The 15,000-nt window shown below is 39.8% G+C and overlaps 1 protein-coding gene across 2 annotated transcripts in view; it reads right to left on the bottom strand.

Annotated features, from left to right (window-relative positions):
- Positions 1–15,000, bottom strand: part of dlgap1b (discs, large (Drosophila) homolog-associated protein 1b) — a 344,091-nt gene that overhangs the window by 215,389 nt on the left and 113,702 nt on the right. For both annotated transcript variants that reach the window (XM_062021651.1, XM_062021652.1), the window contains exon 2: positions 4,514–4,591. The gene's annotated coding sequence lies outside the window, so the exon portion shown is untranslated. The remainder of the gene's footprint in view (positions 1–4,513; positions 4,592–15,000) is intronic.

Below are 15,000 nucleotides of genomic sequence, written 5' to 3'. Positions count from 1 at the left end.
AACCAGGCTTATATTTAATATGCCACAAATTAATCCCACATAACAAAACCTCCCCCCACCCATCCATATAACCCGCCAATACAACTCAAACACCCGCACAACACTCTCAATCCCACAGCCCAAAGTACCGTTCACCTCCGCAAAGTTCATACAGCACATATATTTCCCCAAAGTCCTCAAAGTTACGTATGTGACATGCACATAGCAGCACGCACGTACGGGCAAGTGATCAAATGTTTGGAAGCCGCAGCTGCGTACGTACTCACGGTACCGCGTCTGCGTATCCAACTCAAAGTCCTCCTGGTAAGAGTCTCTGTTGTCCCAGTTCTCCACAGGCCAATGGTAAAGCTTGACTGTCATCTTTCGGGAATGTAAACAATGAAACACCGGCTGTGTTTGTGTTGCTGCAGCCGGCCGAAATACACCGCTTCCCACCTACAGCTTTCTTCTTTGCTGTCTCCATTGTTCATTAAACAAATTGCAAAAGATTCACCAACACAGATGTCCAGAATACTGTGGAATTTTGCGATGAAAACAGACGACTTAATAGCTGGCCACAATGCTGTCCCAAAATGTCCTCTACAATCCGTGACATCACGCGCAGGCGTCATCATACCAAGACGTTTTCAGCAGGATATTTCGCGCAAAATTTAAAATTGCACTTTAGTAAGCTAACCGTATTGGCATGTGTTGCAATGTTAAGATTTCATCATTGATATATAAACTATCAGACTGCGTGGTCGGTAGTAGTGGCTTTCAGTAGGCCTTTAAGCCAGTGTGGGTGGCACTGGGAGCAGGTGGGTAAAGTATCTTGCCCAAGGACACAGCGGCAGTGACTAGGATGGCAGAAGCGGGGATCAAATCTGGAACCACGGCCACTTTACAAACCGAGCTATACCGCCCCCATATTATTATGGTGTGTGTATAAGGTAAGACATATTGTCTGGCGTTTTGTTACGCAATATTATGCAAAAGCAACTTTTCTTACCTTCTGGTACCTGCTGATCTGTATTTGGGATTTACATAAATCCTGCAAAATTGCGCGCATCCGCCTTTGTAGTCCGGGAATAAGCTTCTTCTTTTTCTCTATCTTCTTGTTATGGGACATTCATCCTCCACTGATGCCATTCCTAATATAAAGTAGTGTAAAGTTCTTACTTATATCTGTCAGTAAACCTGCCATGAAAGCGCTAAAACATACCGGTGTAGTGAGTTTACATTATTCACCGAGGGAACTTTAGTTATTAGATAGTTCCTTGTTGTTGTTTCCGGATGAGGAGATGCTGCTCCGTTATTGATTGAAGTAAAGTGTGAATGTCATTAAAACAGTTAGCTCCATCTTTTGACACTTCTTCCACTCCCGTCCTTGCACGCTACACCGCTACAACAAAGATGACGGGGAGAAGACGCTGCCGAAGGTGAGCCACGTAAATAAGACCGCCCACAAAACGGCGCATCCTGAAGCGACTGTCAGAAAGCGGCTAGAAGATGATGTGTAAAACATCATCTATGCAACATTTTGACCAAAGAACCACCATTACATGTTATGTAGACTGTGGGGGAAGGTGTAAGTCAGCGCTGCCTGTAGGAGGAAAAGTCACCGCCGCTGTCCATGGTTACTGAGGACGAGCACCAGCGGGCAGGGACGGGGCATGTGCTGACGGCGAGACACAGCCGGCAGGTGATTCGATTTCACAGGTGGTACGTGTTAATCTAATCATCTGTTGTCTTTAACAGTAAGCGGCCGGGAGCAGAGCAAGAGAGAGGATTGGGAGCAACGTTCCCTCTAAGGTGCGCTCCTGCGCAATTGCGCACTGCTCAAGCGTCCTCTGCGCACAGCAAATATATGCCGCGCACCAAATCAAACCCATCTGAGTTCTAAACAAAATAAACACATTTATTCTGCGTAATTTTGCAATGCAACTCTGAGTGACAGTGACAACAAGCGGCCCTAACCGTGTTCGTCAACACCGTTCAATTATTGTAACGTCTATCGAGATGCTTCGAGGACAGGAATTATATCGATCACTTTATTGAGCAAAACTGTTTATATTCGGCCATAACCACACCAAAAACATGAGTAAAAAGTCATTTTCTGCCGTACAAACCAGGCCAAAACCAACTTGTCATCTGTCACCAACACGCATAGCACTAAGCCACTGGTGCGTTTATGGCCACACAAAAAGTCGGACAACTCAAACACCACGCAAAGTTACACTATGACTCCTCAGTCATACGTGTGCTTTTTCTACTGTCATTTATTATTAATGTTAATTTATTGATATGAATCATGGAATGCTGTTACTAGAGAAAGTTACAGGAATGCACACTTCATCCTATGCTTACATTTCATTGTGCAACATGAGGATGTTTAAGGGGAACTAAATGTGATCTCTGAAAGGGGTACAAATGATTTCCAAAGCAGGACCCCCACCCAGACATATTGTACAATACTAATCCATAGCTTATGAAAAACAAGATTTCTTTTATTTTCATTACAAGTGGGCCAAATCACTAATATTCCAAAATGATCTCATGAAAATGACTCCTGTCATTTGAGTGTTATTATAAAAGATTGGTTTGAGACAGGTGTGCTGCTGGTATTGCCACATGTGATGTTGCTCACATGTGCTCCACTGAATGCTCAGGGAGTTTTTGTGTTTGCTCACACACATGAACAACTAGAGGGAACATTTATTGGGAGTGACGGCAAGAGTCACGACTTGCCGAAAAACACTTTGAAAAATCTTGTTACAAACATTAAAACTTTGTTAAACCTGCACGCTTGGCTCTTGGGCCGTGTCTATAGAGGAGCTGCTAGGAAGCGACTTCCATATAGACCACAAGGAAGTGTTTTACATTTAGAAAAAAATAATAATATGAGCCCTTTAATGCGCCCTATAATCAGGTGCGCCTTTTGTTTGAAAAAAGATCGAAAATAGCCCATTCATCGGCAGTGCGCCTTATAATCCGGTGTGCCCTATGGTCCGGAAAATACGGTAAATGTATTTTTTCACATTTTAAAAGGCATGTTAAAACTGTGCTGTTTTAAAGGCCTACTGAAAGCCACTACTACCGACCACGCAGTCTGATAGTTTATATATCAATGATGAAATCTTAACATTGCAACACATGCCAATACGGCCGGGTTAACTTATAAAGTGACATTTTAAATTTCCCGCCACACTTCCGGTTGAAAACGTCTATGTATGATGACGTATGCGTGTGACATAAACGGTTGATACGGAAGTATTGGTACCCCATTGAATACAATACAAAAAAACTCTTGTTTTCATTTCAAAATTCCACAGTATTCTGGACATCTGTGTTGGTGAATCTTTTGCAATTTGTTTAATGAACAATGGAGACTGCAAAGAAGAAATTTGTAGGTGGGATCGGTGTATTAGCGGCTGGCTGCAGCAACACAACCAGGAGGACTTTGAGTTGGATAGCAGACGCGCTACCGTGAGTACAGCTTTGGCTTCCAAACATTTGATCGCTTGCCCGTACGTGCGTGCCGCTATGTGCATGTCACGTACGTAACTTTGGGGAAATATATGTTTCTTGCAGATTCTGATGGCGGCCGGGGTGTCGTCGAAAGCTACAACGCCCGCCGCCGCCGCCGTCCCCTAGCTAAGTTAGCTTCAATGGCGTCGTTAGCAACAGCATTGTTAAGCTTCGCCAAGCTGGAAATTATTAACTGTGTATTTACATGTCCCTGGTTTAATAGTATTGTTGATCTTCGGTCTATCCTTCCAGTCAGGGGTTTATTTATGTTGTTTCTATCTGCATTTGAGCCCGATGCTATCACGTTAGCTCCGTAGCTAAAGAGCTTCGCCGATGTATTGTCGTGGAGATAAAAGTCACTGTGAATGTCCATTTCGCGTTCTCGACTCTCATTTTCAAGAGGATATAGTATCCGAGGTGGTTTAAAATACAAATCCGTGATCCACAATAGAAAAAGGAGAAAATGTGGAATCCAATGAGCCTTTGTACCTAAGTTACGGTCAGAGCGAAAAAAGATACGTCCTGCACTGCACTGTAGTCCTTCACTCTCACTTTCCTCATCCACAAATCTTTCATCCTCGCTCAAATTAATGGGGTAATCGTCGCTTTCTCGGTCCGAATCTCTCTCGCTGCATTGTAAACAATGGGGAAATGTGAGGAGTGCTTCCTCCGGTGACGTCACGCTACTTCCGGTACAGGCAAGGCTTTTTTTTTATCAGCGACCAAAAGTTGCGAACTTTATCGTCGATGTTCTCTACTAAATCCTTTCAGCAAAAATATGGCAATATCGCGAAATGTTCAAGTATGACACATAGAATGGATCTGCTATCCCCGTTTAAATAAGAACATTTCATTTCAGTAGGCCTTTAAATCAGTTAGAATTCATTTCCAGAGGAGCAACCATTTGAGATAGAAGTGTTTTCAGTGGAGACGTCCGTCACAGAACCAACTAAGCGGCTAAGTTGAGGTACAAATGTACATCAGCATCCGGCGTCCACACACTGACCTGCTCTTATTGTCTCATCTTTCCAGGGCTGTGTTTAATTTGGCCGCCTTTGTCCTCCGAGCGTGCACATCTCTCCACCTGCAAGTGAGCAAATCAACACCCACAATCAACACTTGAGCGAGTCATCAGTGGTAAATCTGAAAACTAGCTCTCGCTGAATCCTCATTTGGAAATATTGTATGTAATTAAAAAAAAAAAAGGCAAAGCACACCAAATCCCCCACGCTCCGACCTGAAAAGATAAATCGAAACGCTCCGTCTTGGAGCCGAGTGGTGAGATTAAAAGAAATGAAAGCGGCCGTGGGAACGCGAGCAAGGATCAGTTGTGTTTGGCTGCACGATCACGCCAATTGGTTGGCTTGAGCGTAAATCCCGGCTCTTCTGTTCTTCCGCCTGAGAAAGAGAATCTGTGGCCAGCGCGAGGATGGAGGAGATAATTGAGGGCGGCGTTCTCATTTTAAGATGATTTTTTTTCCTCCCAAAGACTCGCATACTGAACTCAGGATCTTCCGATCGGAGTATCATGCTGACGATTTCGATACCATCCATGAGTGAGATCTGCATATAGTATAAAATGATGAAAGAGCCATATTGGACCAAAAATACAAAAACAAATCTGTCTGGAGCCGCAAAAAATTAAAAGCCATATTACATACAGATAGTGTGTCATGAGATATAAATTGAATTAAGAGGACTTAAAGGAAACTAAATGAGCTCAAATATACATACAAATGAGGCATAATGATGCAATATGTACATATAGCTATAGGGATGGTGTTTGATAAGAAATTATTGAGTTCCAGCCCATTATCGAATCCTCTTATCGAACCGATTCCTTATCGAATCCAGATAGGTTGTTGTATATGGAAAAAAACACAATATTTGGGTTAACAAAAGCTCACTTTTATTTCATAAGAAAAAATTTTAATAAAATAGATAAATAAATATAGACTGTTACCAAAAGTATATTAAGTGGGATTTTTCAGAAAAACAAATATACACAGTAACACAAAAACAACCTGTCTCTGTGATCACTATAGGTGTATAAATAATAATATAGTGTTAAATAAAATCAGCCCCTTGGGCACAAAACTGAAAATAATACAGCTCTCCAAAAAGTGCACTTCTGCTGCTATTGGAACATCCTAAATACACACACTATGACACTAAGAAGACCACAGTCATCAATCAACAATTCTTCCCCCTTTACATGAGAGCGAAGCCTGGCAATAATTGCATATTGCCTGTTCTGCCCTCACTATACGTGTTGAGGTTATACAGCTTGGCAGACAGCTAACAAACAATCCAAGACGTCTAATAAAGTTCCAAAGCAGATTAATCCATTTAAGCTCTTTATTGTTGTTGATCTTGCTTTGTCTTTTCCTATCTTTACTTTTGTCTTGCACTGGACTGTTATTTTTTATTTTTTTAAACTGAAATACACACAATGACAAATGTATAAGCTATGTGAGTCAATTAACATACTGAAATGTAATACACAATATGTAAATATTAGCTTCACACAAATATACAGTACTATCATCAAACAAATACTTCTGTGTTGAAACTATTTCGATGGTGGAAATGCACGACTGGCAGCCATTTTAAGTCCTCAAATCATCCATTGAAACAGTGCACAAAAATTGGTTTTCAATAAACATCTTAGTTTTAAATTTAAACACTTTCCACCTTAATATTGAGTTACGTAAACAAGTTAAACAGTTTACTTACAGACTTATCTTTTCCAAGGCTTATAAGAGCTAACACAACTTGTCTACTTCTCAATTGTCTCAACCCGGAAGTGCCCAAACTAATGACGGGTAGTATTTTCATATCGCCACAAGGTGTCAGTAAGAGTCTACAATCAAATGGGCATAACATTGCAGGTCCCACAGGGCATTTCCTGTATGTGGGAAGGGATTCATTCCCAGGGATTCGAATAAAGAACCAACTCTTTTTCTTTACTATAGTGGCCTCGATAACGGGAACCGGTTCTCAAAAAGGGCTTTGAGTCCATGGAATCGGTTATTTTCTTATTGAACAACCGGGAGAACCGATTTCGAACATCATCCCTATATAGCTAGCCTAAATAGCATGTTAGCATCGATTAGCTTGCGGTCATGCAGTGACCAAATATGTCTGATTAGTACTCCACACAAGTCAATAACATCAACAAAACTCACCTTTGTGCATTCATGCACAACGTTAAAAGTTTGGTGGACAAAATGACACAGAAAAAGGAGTGGCATAAAACACGTCCTAGAAAGCCGGACAAAGTTGTACATGTAAACAAACTACGGTGAGTTCAAGGACCGCCAAAATTAGTAGGACAAAACAGCGCTCGCCAAATAACCGAATCAGTGAAGCATGTTTAATATAAACAGTGTGCTTTATAACAATTAGGGAGGTTTGTGTCATGTTTGTCCTCCTACAGAAACCATATTAAAACAAAAAATATATTTTTTTGCCCTCATCTTCTTCCATTTTTCATACACCACTAGGGCGGCGCTAAAGAGCCGCGGGTTGCCAACCCCCAGCCTATACCGATACTGAGACCAATCACATGTATTAAGTGTAAATGTTACTACAAACCCCAAAAGCAGTGAAGTTGGCACGTTGTGTAAATGGTAAATAAAAACAGAATACAATGCTTTGTTAATCCTTTTCAACTAATATTCAATTGAATAAACTGCAAAGACAAGATATTTAATGTTTGAACTGGAAAACTTTGTTATGTTTTGCAAATATTAGCTCATTTGGAATTTGATGCCCGCAACTTGTTTCAAAAAGGCTGGAACAACTGGCAAAAAAGACTGATAAAGTTGAGGAATGCTCATCAAACACTTATTTGGAACATCCCACAGGTGAACAGGCTAATTGGGAACAGGTGGGTGCCATGATTGGGTATAAAAGCAACTTCCGTGAAATGCTCAGTCATTCACAAACAAGGATGGGGCGAGGGTCACCACTTTGTCAACAAATGCTTGAGCAAATTGTTGAACAGTTTAAGAACAACATTCCTCAACCAGCTATTGCAAGGAATTTAGGGATTTCACCATCTACGCTCCGTAATATCATCAAAAGGTTCAGAGAATCTGGAGAAATCACTGCACATAAGCAATGATATTACAGACCTTGGATCCCTCAGGCGGTACTGCATCAAAAAGTGACATCAGTGTGTAAAGGATATCACCACATGGGCTCAGGAACACTTCAGAAAACCACTGTCAGTAACTACAGTTGGTCGCTACATCTGTAAGTACAAGTTAAAACTACTATGCAAAGCAAAAGCCATTTATCAACAACACCCAGAAATGCTGCCGGCTTCTTTGGGCTCAAGCTAATCTAAGATGGACTTATGCAAAGTAGAAAAGCGTTCTGTGGTCTGACGAGTCCACATTTCAAATTGTTTTTGGAAACTGTGGACGCTGTGTCCTCCGGACCAAAGAGGAAAAGAACCATCCAGACTGTTATAGACGCAAAGTTGAAAAGCCAGCATGTGTGATGGTATGGGGGTGTATTAGTGCCCAAGACATGGGTAACTTACACATCTGTGAAGGCACCATTAATGCTGAAAGGTACATACAGGTTTTGGAGCAACATATGTTGCCATATAAGCAACGTTACCATGGACGCCCCTGCTTATTTCAGCAAGACAATACCAAGCCACATGTTACAACAGCGTGGCTTCATAGTAAAAGATTGCGGGTACTATACTGGCCTGCCTGTAGTCCAGACCTGTCTCCCATTGAAAATGTGAGGCGCACTATGAAGCCTAAAATACCACAACGGAGACCCCCGGACTGTTGAACAACTTAAGCTGTACATCAAGCAAGAATGGGAAATAATTCCACCTGAAAAGCTTCAAAAATGTGTCTCCTCAGTTCCCAAACGTTTACTGAGTGTTGTTAAAAGGAAAGGCCATGTAACACAGTGGTAAAAATGTCTCTATGCCAACTTTTTTGCAATGTGTTGCTACCATTAAATTCAAAGTTAATGATTATTTGAAAAAAAAAAAGAAGTTTCTCAGTTGGAACATTAAATATCTTGTCTTTACAGTCTATTCAATTGAATATAAGTTGAAAAGGATTTGCAAATCATTGTATTCTGTTTTTATTTACCATGCCAACTTCACTGGTTTTGGGTTTTGTATAAGCAGGATGGAAGAAATATTGCAAAGGGTATAAAATGATAACAGTCAAACTATCTTGTGGACATTGTGAACAGATAGTCATTCCTCATGACTAATAAATTAACAAAAATACACATTAGTAGGTTTTATATAGCCAGTATTTGCTATGTGTTTCATTGGAGTAAAAAAATTTTTTTTTAAGTCATCGGTATCGTATCAAATCAAAAATACGTGACCGTATCGCCCATCACTAAGGCTCCTCCAATACGCGAGGTCCGATACAGCACACCAGTGGGAGAAATGCCAACAACTCCACTTGAAAGTTGACTTTGCACATCTGCCTTGTGCTCGCCTCACTGTCAACAACTCCACGTCCGCTGGGAGGAATTTCAATTTCACACTCTGCTGGGGTGCCAAACAGATTTGGGGGGCGCGTGGGGGGTTCTAACGTGTTAAAATAACGTTCAACTTCTGTAAACACAACCTGACAATGAAAGCATTAACAACTCGTGATCTTTATTCATTGTGGCTGGTGTCAAGTGCGGATACATTTGGCGATAGTGATATACCGTATATCACAATATGTCATAAAAACGATAATTGGACCATTGACAAAAAAAAAGGCTCCTAATTTGGCTGTTGTCAACGTCGTGACATTGCTGGTTTTACGAGCAGAGGAGCATGTTCGGCAGCGCACAATCAGGGAGTACTTACAAGCAGACACAGTGTGTAGACAGAAAAGGGACAACGGACGCATTTTGGCTCAAAAACTAACGATAAAGGTGAAGCTATAACACTGAAACGCAGCTCTACAAGAGGTATTTTAAACATGGCTAGCTAGCGGCTAACATCCATCCGGAGTCGGCTGTGTTTTAGCTACTTTTAAATCACTAATCCTCACCTCCATGGCGACAAATAAAGCAAAGTATTCTTGTTTTTTTGTTTTTTTTACATTCTGGGTAATAATACTACAAATTTGGGTATCGATGCAAAAAAAATAAAAAAAAATTGATATGGCAATATATCACAATACTTTTCCGAACAATATACCGGTAATATCGGAAATGACTGGTTTAGAATGGCCAAAAGGTATAGATGTGTGTGTCCAAGTTAAAGAAAAGGACAGGCTGCCTTCTTCTAATATATTTATTACAATCTTTGGCAAGCGAGGTAATGTTTGCTGTGGTCTGGAACAACATGGCACACAAACAACTATCTGAAATGCAGCCAATATTACATACAGATAATGCAAATATAAATTATATACAAAGAGGATAAAAGTAAATGGTATTAAATGAGCTCAAATATAGCTACAAATGAGGCATAATGATGCATACAGCTAGCCTAAAAAGCAGGTCAGCAATACAAAAAAATAAAATAAATAATAATAATAATAATTTAAATAAATAGCTTGCAGTCATGCACTGACCAAATATGCCTGATTAGCACTCCCAACAAGTCAATAACATCAACAAAGCGCACCTTTGTGCATTCACGCACAGCATCAAACTTTTGGTGGACAAAATGAGACAAAGGAGAGGAAGAAGGAGGGAAAAATATCCAAATCCATTTCTATTCTGTATAAAGTAAGACACATGCTGAATAAGACATGTCTGCATATGTTATATTGTTCTTTTATTTTTCCATATATAACATATTGTGTTGAAGTAAGAAAGTAAGAAGGAATATAAAATACAAATGTATTTCAGTTTTAGGAGTTAAATGGTGGAACAAGCTCAGTGATGAGCTGAAGACATGTAGTTATTTGTTAAGAAAACCTTGAAAGGTGAAATAATTGAACAATTATAAAATATAGCAACGATTACTTTCATCCCATTGATTTTTTGAACGATGTTCCAGGCAATCTAATTTTCAGTGAAGGTATTGGATAGGCAAATATAAGCTTTGGCTTCAGCCTATTCCTTTTTCGGTCATTCTTTTTCTTTTCTTTTTGTGTGTAAATGTGTATGATTGTTAAATATGTATAATCTTGCCGGTTAAACTGGTCACACAAAATGGTAATATGACAGAAATAAACTTATTTCATTCATTCATTCATTCATTTCACATGTAAACAAACTGTTGCGTCACTATGGTGAGTAGGGATGATGTTCGAAACCGTTTCTCCCGGTTGTTCCATAAGAAAAGAACCGATTCCATGGACTCGAATCCCTTTTTGAGAACCGGTTCCCGTTATCGAGGCCACTATAGTAAAGAAAAAGAGTTGGTTCTTTATTCGAATCCCTGGGAACGAATCCCAAAAGGGCAACGTTATGCCCATTTGATTGTAGACTCTTACTGACACCTTGTGGCGATATGAAAATACTACGCGTCAATAGTTTGGGCACTTCCGGGTTGACGATGTTAGTCCAGTTCATGAGACAATTGAGAAGTAGACAAGTTGTGTTAGCTCCTACAAGCCTTGGAAAATATAAGTCTGTAAGTAAACTGTTTAACTTGTTTACGTAACTCAATATTAAGGTGGAAAGTGGTTAAATTTGATAGTAAGATGTTTATTGAAAAACGATTTTTGTGCACTGTTTCAATGGATGTTTTGAGGACTTAAAATGGCTGCCAGTCGTGTATTTCCACCATCGAAATAGTTTCAACACTCAGAAGTATTTGTTTGATGATAGTACTGTATATTTGTGTGAAGCTAATATTTACATATTGTGTATTACATGTGAGTATGTTAATTGAATCACATAGCTTATACATTTGTCATTGTGTGTATTTCAGTTAAAAAATTAAAATAAAATAACAGTCCAGTGCAAGACAAAAGTAAAGATAGGAAAAGACAAAGCAAGATCAACAACAATAAAGAGCCTAAATGGATTAATCTGCTTTGGAACTTTATTAGACGTCTTGGATTGTTTGTTAGCTGTCTGCCTGTGTGTGTAGTTAGTATGTTCCAATAGCAGCAGAAGTGCACTTTTTGGAGAGCTGTATTATGTTCAGTTTTGTGCCCAAGGGACTGATTTTATTTAACACTATATTATTATTTATACACCTATAGTGATCACAGAGACAGGTTGTTTTTGTGTTACTGTATATATTTGTTTTTCTGAAAAATCCCACTTAATATACTTTAGGTAACAACAGTCAATATATATATATATCTTTTTTTTTAGGGGGGTAACAGTCAATATTTTTTTTCTTTTTTTTTCTTTCTTATAAAATAAAAGTGAGCTTTTGTTCAACCAAATATTGTGTTTTCTTCCATATCCAACAACCTATCTGGATTCGATAAGAGAATCGATAAGGAATCGGTTCGATAAGAGGATTCGATAATGGGCTCGAACTCGATAATATCTTATCAAACATCATCCCTAATGGTGAGTTCAAGGACCGCCGAAATTAGTAGTACAAAACGATGTTCACCAAATACTCTCATCAGTGAAGCATACACACAATCATATTAAACAGTGGGCTTTCTAGCAATTGGGAAGGTTTGTGTCATGTTTGTCCTCAAACAAAAAACATACTAAAACAAACTAAAAAAAATCATCTTTTTCCATTTTCAATCCTTCTTTAGAAATGCTCCAGGGAGCCACTAGGGCGGCACTAAAGAGAGCGGCGGGTTGCTGACCCCCGGACTAATGGAACCGCAGCAATTCAGTACGTTGCAGGAGCGTTTATAAAACTTGAAAGAACTTTAACAGCAAGAGCCGGCGTGAGCATGGATGTCAAAAAATGTAGCAGAGACGAAGACCAAAATGGAAGCTAAACCAACAACAACAAAAAAAAAGTGGAAAGCGAAACTCTTTTGTTTAGATTAAAAAAACAACGGTAAACACATTTGTCATGGCTGTCGAAAAGAAGTGCTGGCACTCACGATATTTGTTATTGTTTTTTCATTGTCTTGTCCTTTTTATGGAAAAATGTTGTGTCCTATATGTGAAAGGAGAAAATATAAGCACAATTTGAATTCATTTTGTGCATGTATTAATATAATTTTAAGAAAAAAATACTACATTCTGCTATAGTATTTTTTCATGTATTTTATATGAAACGATTAAAGGCCTACTGAAATTATTTTTTTTTATTCAAACGGGGATAGCAGATCCATTCTATGTGTCATACTTGATCATTTCGCAAAATTGCCATATTTTTGCTGAAAGGATTTAGTAGAGAACATCGACGATAAAGTTGCAACTTTTGGTTGCTGATAAAAAAAAGCCTTGCCTGTACCGGAAGTAGCGTGACGTCAACAGTTGAAAGGCTCCTCCCATTTTCCTATTGTTTTCAATGCAGCGAGCGAGATTCGGACCGAGAAAGCGACAATTACCCCATTAATTTGAGCGAGGATGAAAGATTCGTGGATGAGGAACGTTAGAGTGAAGGACTAGAATGCAGTGCAAGACATATCTTTTTTCGCTCTGACCGTAACTTAGGTACAAGCTGGCTCATTGGATTCCACACTCTCTCCTTTTTCTATTGTGGATCACGGATTCGTATTTTAAACCACCTCGGATACTATATCCTCTTGAAAATGAGAGTCGAGAACGCGAAATGGACATTCACAGTGACTTTTATCTCCACGACAATACATCGGCGAAGCTCTTTAGCTACTGAGCTAACGTGATAGCATCAGGCTCAAATGCAGATAGAAACAAAATAAATAAACCCCTGACTGGAAGGATAGACAGAAGATCAACAATACTATTAAACCATGGACATGTAACTACACCGTTAATGCTTTCCACCCTGGCGAAGCTTAACAATGCTGTTGCTAACGACGCCATTGAAGCTAACTTAGCAACCGGACCTCACAGAGCTATGCTAAAAACATTACGCCAGCCAGCCCTTATCTGCTCATCAACACCCGTGCTCACCTGCGTTCCAGCGATCGACGGTGCGACGAAGGACTTCACCCGATCACAGATGCGGTCGGCGAGACGGAGGAAGTTAAGGTGAGTTCGGCGGCTAGCGCGTCTGCTATCCATCTCTGCCCTCCTGGTTGTGTTGCTGTAGTCCGCCGCTAATACACCGATCCCACCTACAACTTTCTTCTTTGCAGTCTCCATTGTTCATTAAACAAATTGCAAAAGATTCACCAACACAGATGTCCAGAACACTGTGGAATTTTGAGATGAAAACAGAGTTTTTTGTATAGGATTCAATGTGTCCGCATACTTCCGTCACGCGCATACGTCATCATAAGACGTTTTCAACCGGAAGTTTAGCGGGAAATTTAAAATTGCACTTTATAAGTTAACCCGGCCGTATTGGCATGTGTTGCAATGTTAAGATTTCATCATTGATATATAAACTGTCAGACTGCGTGGTCGGTAGTAGTGGCTTTCAGTAGGCCTTTAATGCAATTAGAAAAAAAGGCGTGATTTGTATTTTGTTGCTTCGTTGATTCATTTAATGAGTAAAACACGTGGCCATTGCTTCCGGAAGACTGCTCCAATGAGCATACAGTGTTAGAGCGGTGCATCCATTGGGGGTAGAGACTGCGCTGCGGGTGATGTGGCGCGTGGGTGTCAATGTGCATGTGTGTACGGGTGTGTGTGTGTGTGTGTGTGTGTGTGTGTGTGTGTGTGTGTGTGTGTGTGTGGTGGGACCAGGCGAGTGCCAAGAGACACAGCTCAAAGAAACACAATGACAATGTGGAAAGAGAGTAAAAGGCCCAAAGAAGACGAGAAAGAGCTTTTGCGATCATTTTGAACTGAAAAAAGACAGACATTGTGGGGGAATGTTAGCACTGTCAAACATAGCTACAATTTTATAATAAATCACGGGTGTTAAACTCAAGGCCCGGGGGCCAGATTTGGCCAGCCACGTCATTTAATAGCCCTGAAACAATATGAGTCAATAAAGCATTTTTTCATTTTACTAAATGTAATCTTTTCATTGTGACGGACAGAAATACATGTATTGCATGCTATTGAGTATATTTTAAACTTTATTTTTTTTAATAATGCAACAAATATAATACTATCATTAATTTCAATTTTTTTTTATTAAAACAAAATAAATATCTGCTTGACTTATATCAAAGCAAGTTATTCATTAAATTGTACACTGTACACCCATCAAACACTTATTTGGACCATCCCACAGGTGAACAGGCTAATTGGGAACAGGTGGGTGCCATGATTGGGTATAAGAGCAGCTTCCATGAAATGCTCAGTCATTCACAAGCAAGGATGGGGCGAGGGTCACCACTTTGTCAACAAATGCGTGAGCAAATTGTCCAACAGTTTAAGAACAACATTTCTCAACCAGCTATTGCAAGGAATTTAGGGATTTCACTATCTACGGTCTGTAATATCATCAAAAAGTTCAGAGAATCTGGAGAAATCACTGCACGTAACATTTAATGCCCGGGACTTTCGATCCCTCAGGCT

This window comes from Entelurus aequoreus, linkage group LG15 (genome assembly GCF_033978785.1).
Source record: "Entelurus aequoreus isolate RoL-2023_Sb linkage group LG15, RoL_Eaeq_v1.1, whole genome shotgun sequence".
Classification (NCBI taxonomy): Eukaryota; Metazoa; Chordata; class Actinopteri; order Syngnathiformes; family Syngnathidae; genus Entelurus; species Entelurus aequoreus.
This window is presented reverse-complemented; position numbering and strand designations above follow the sequence as displayed.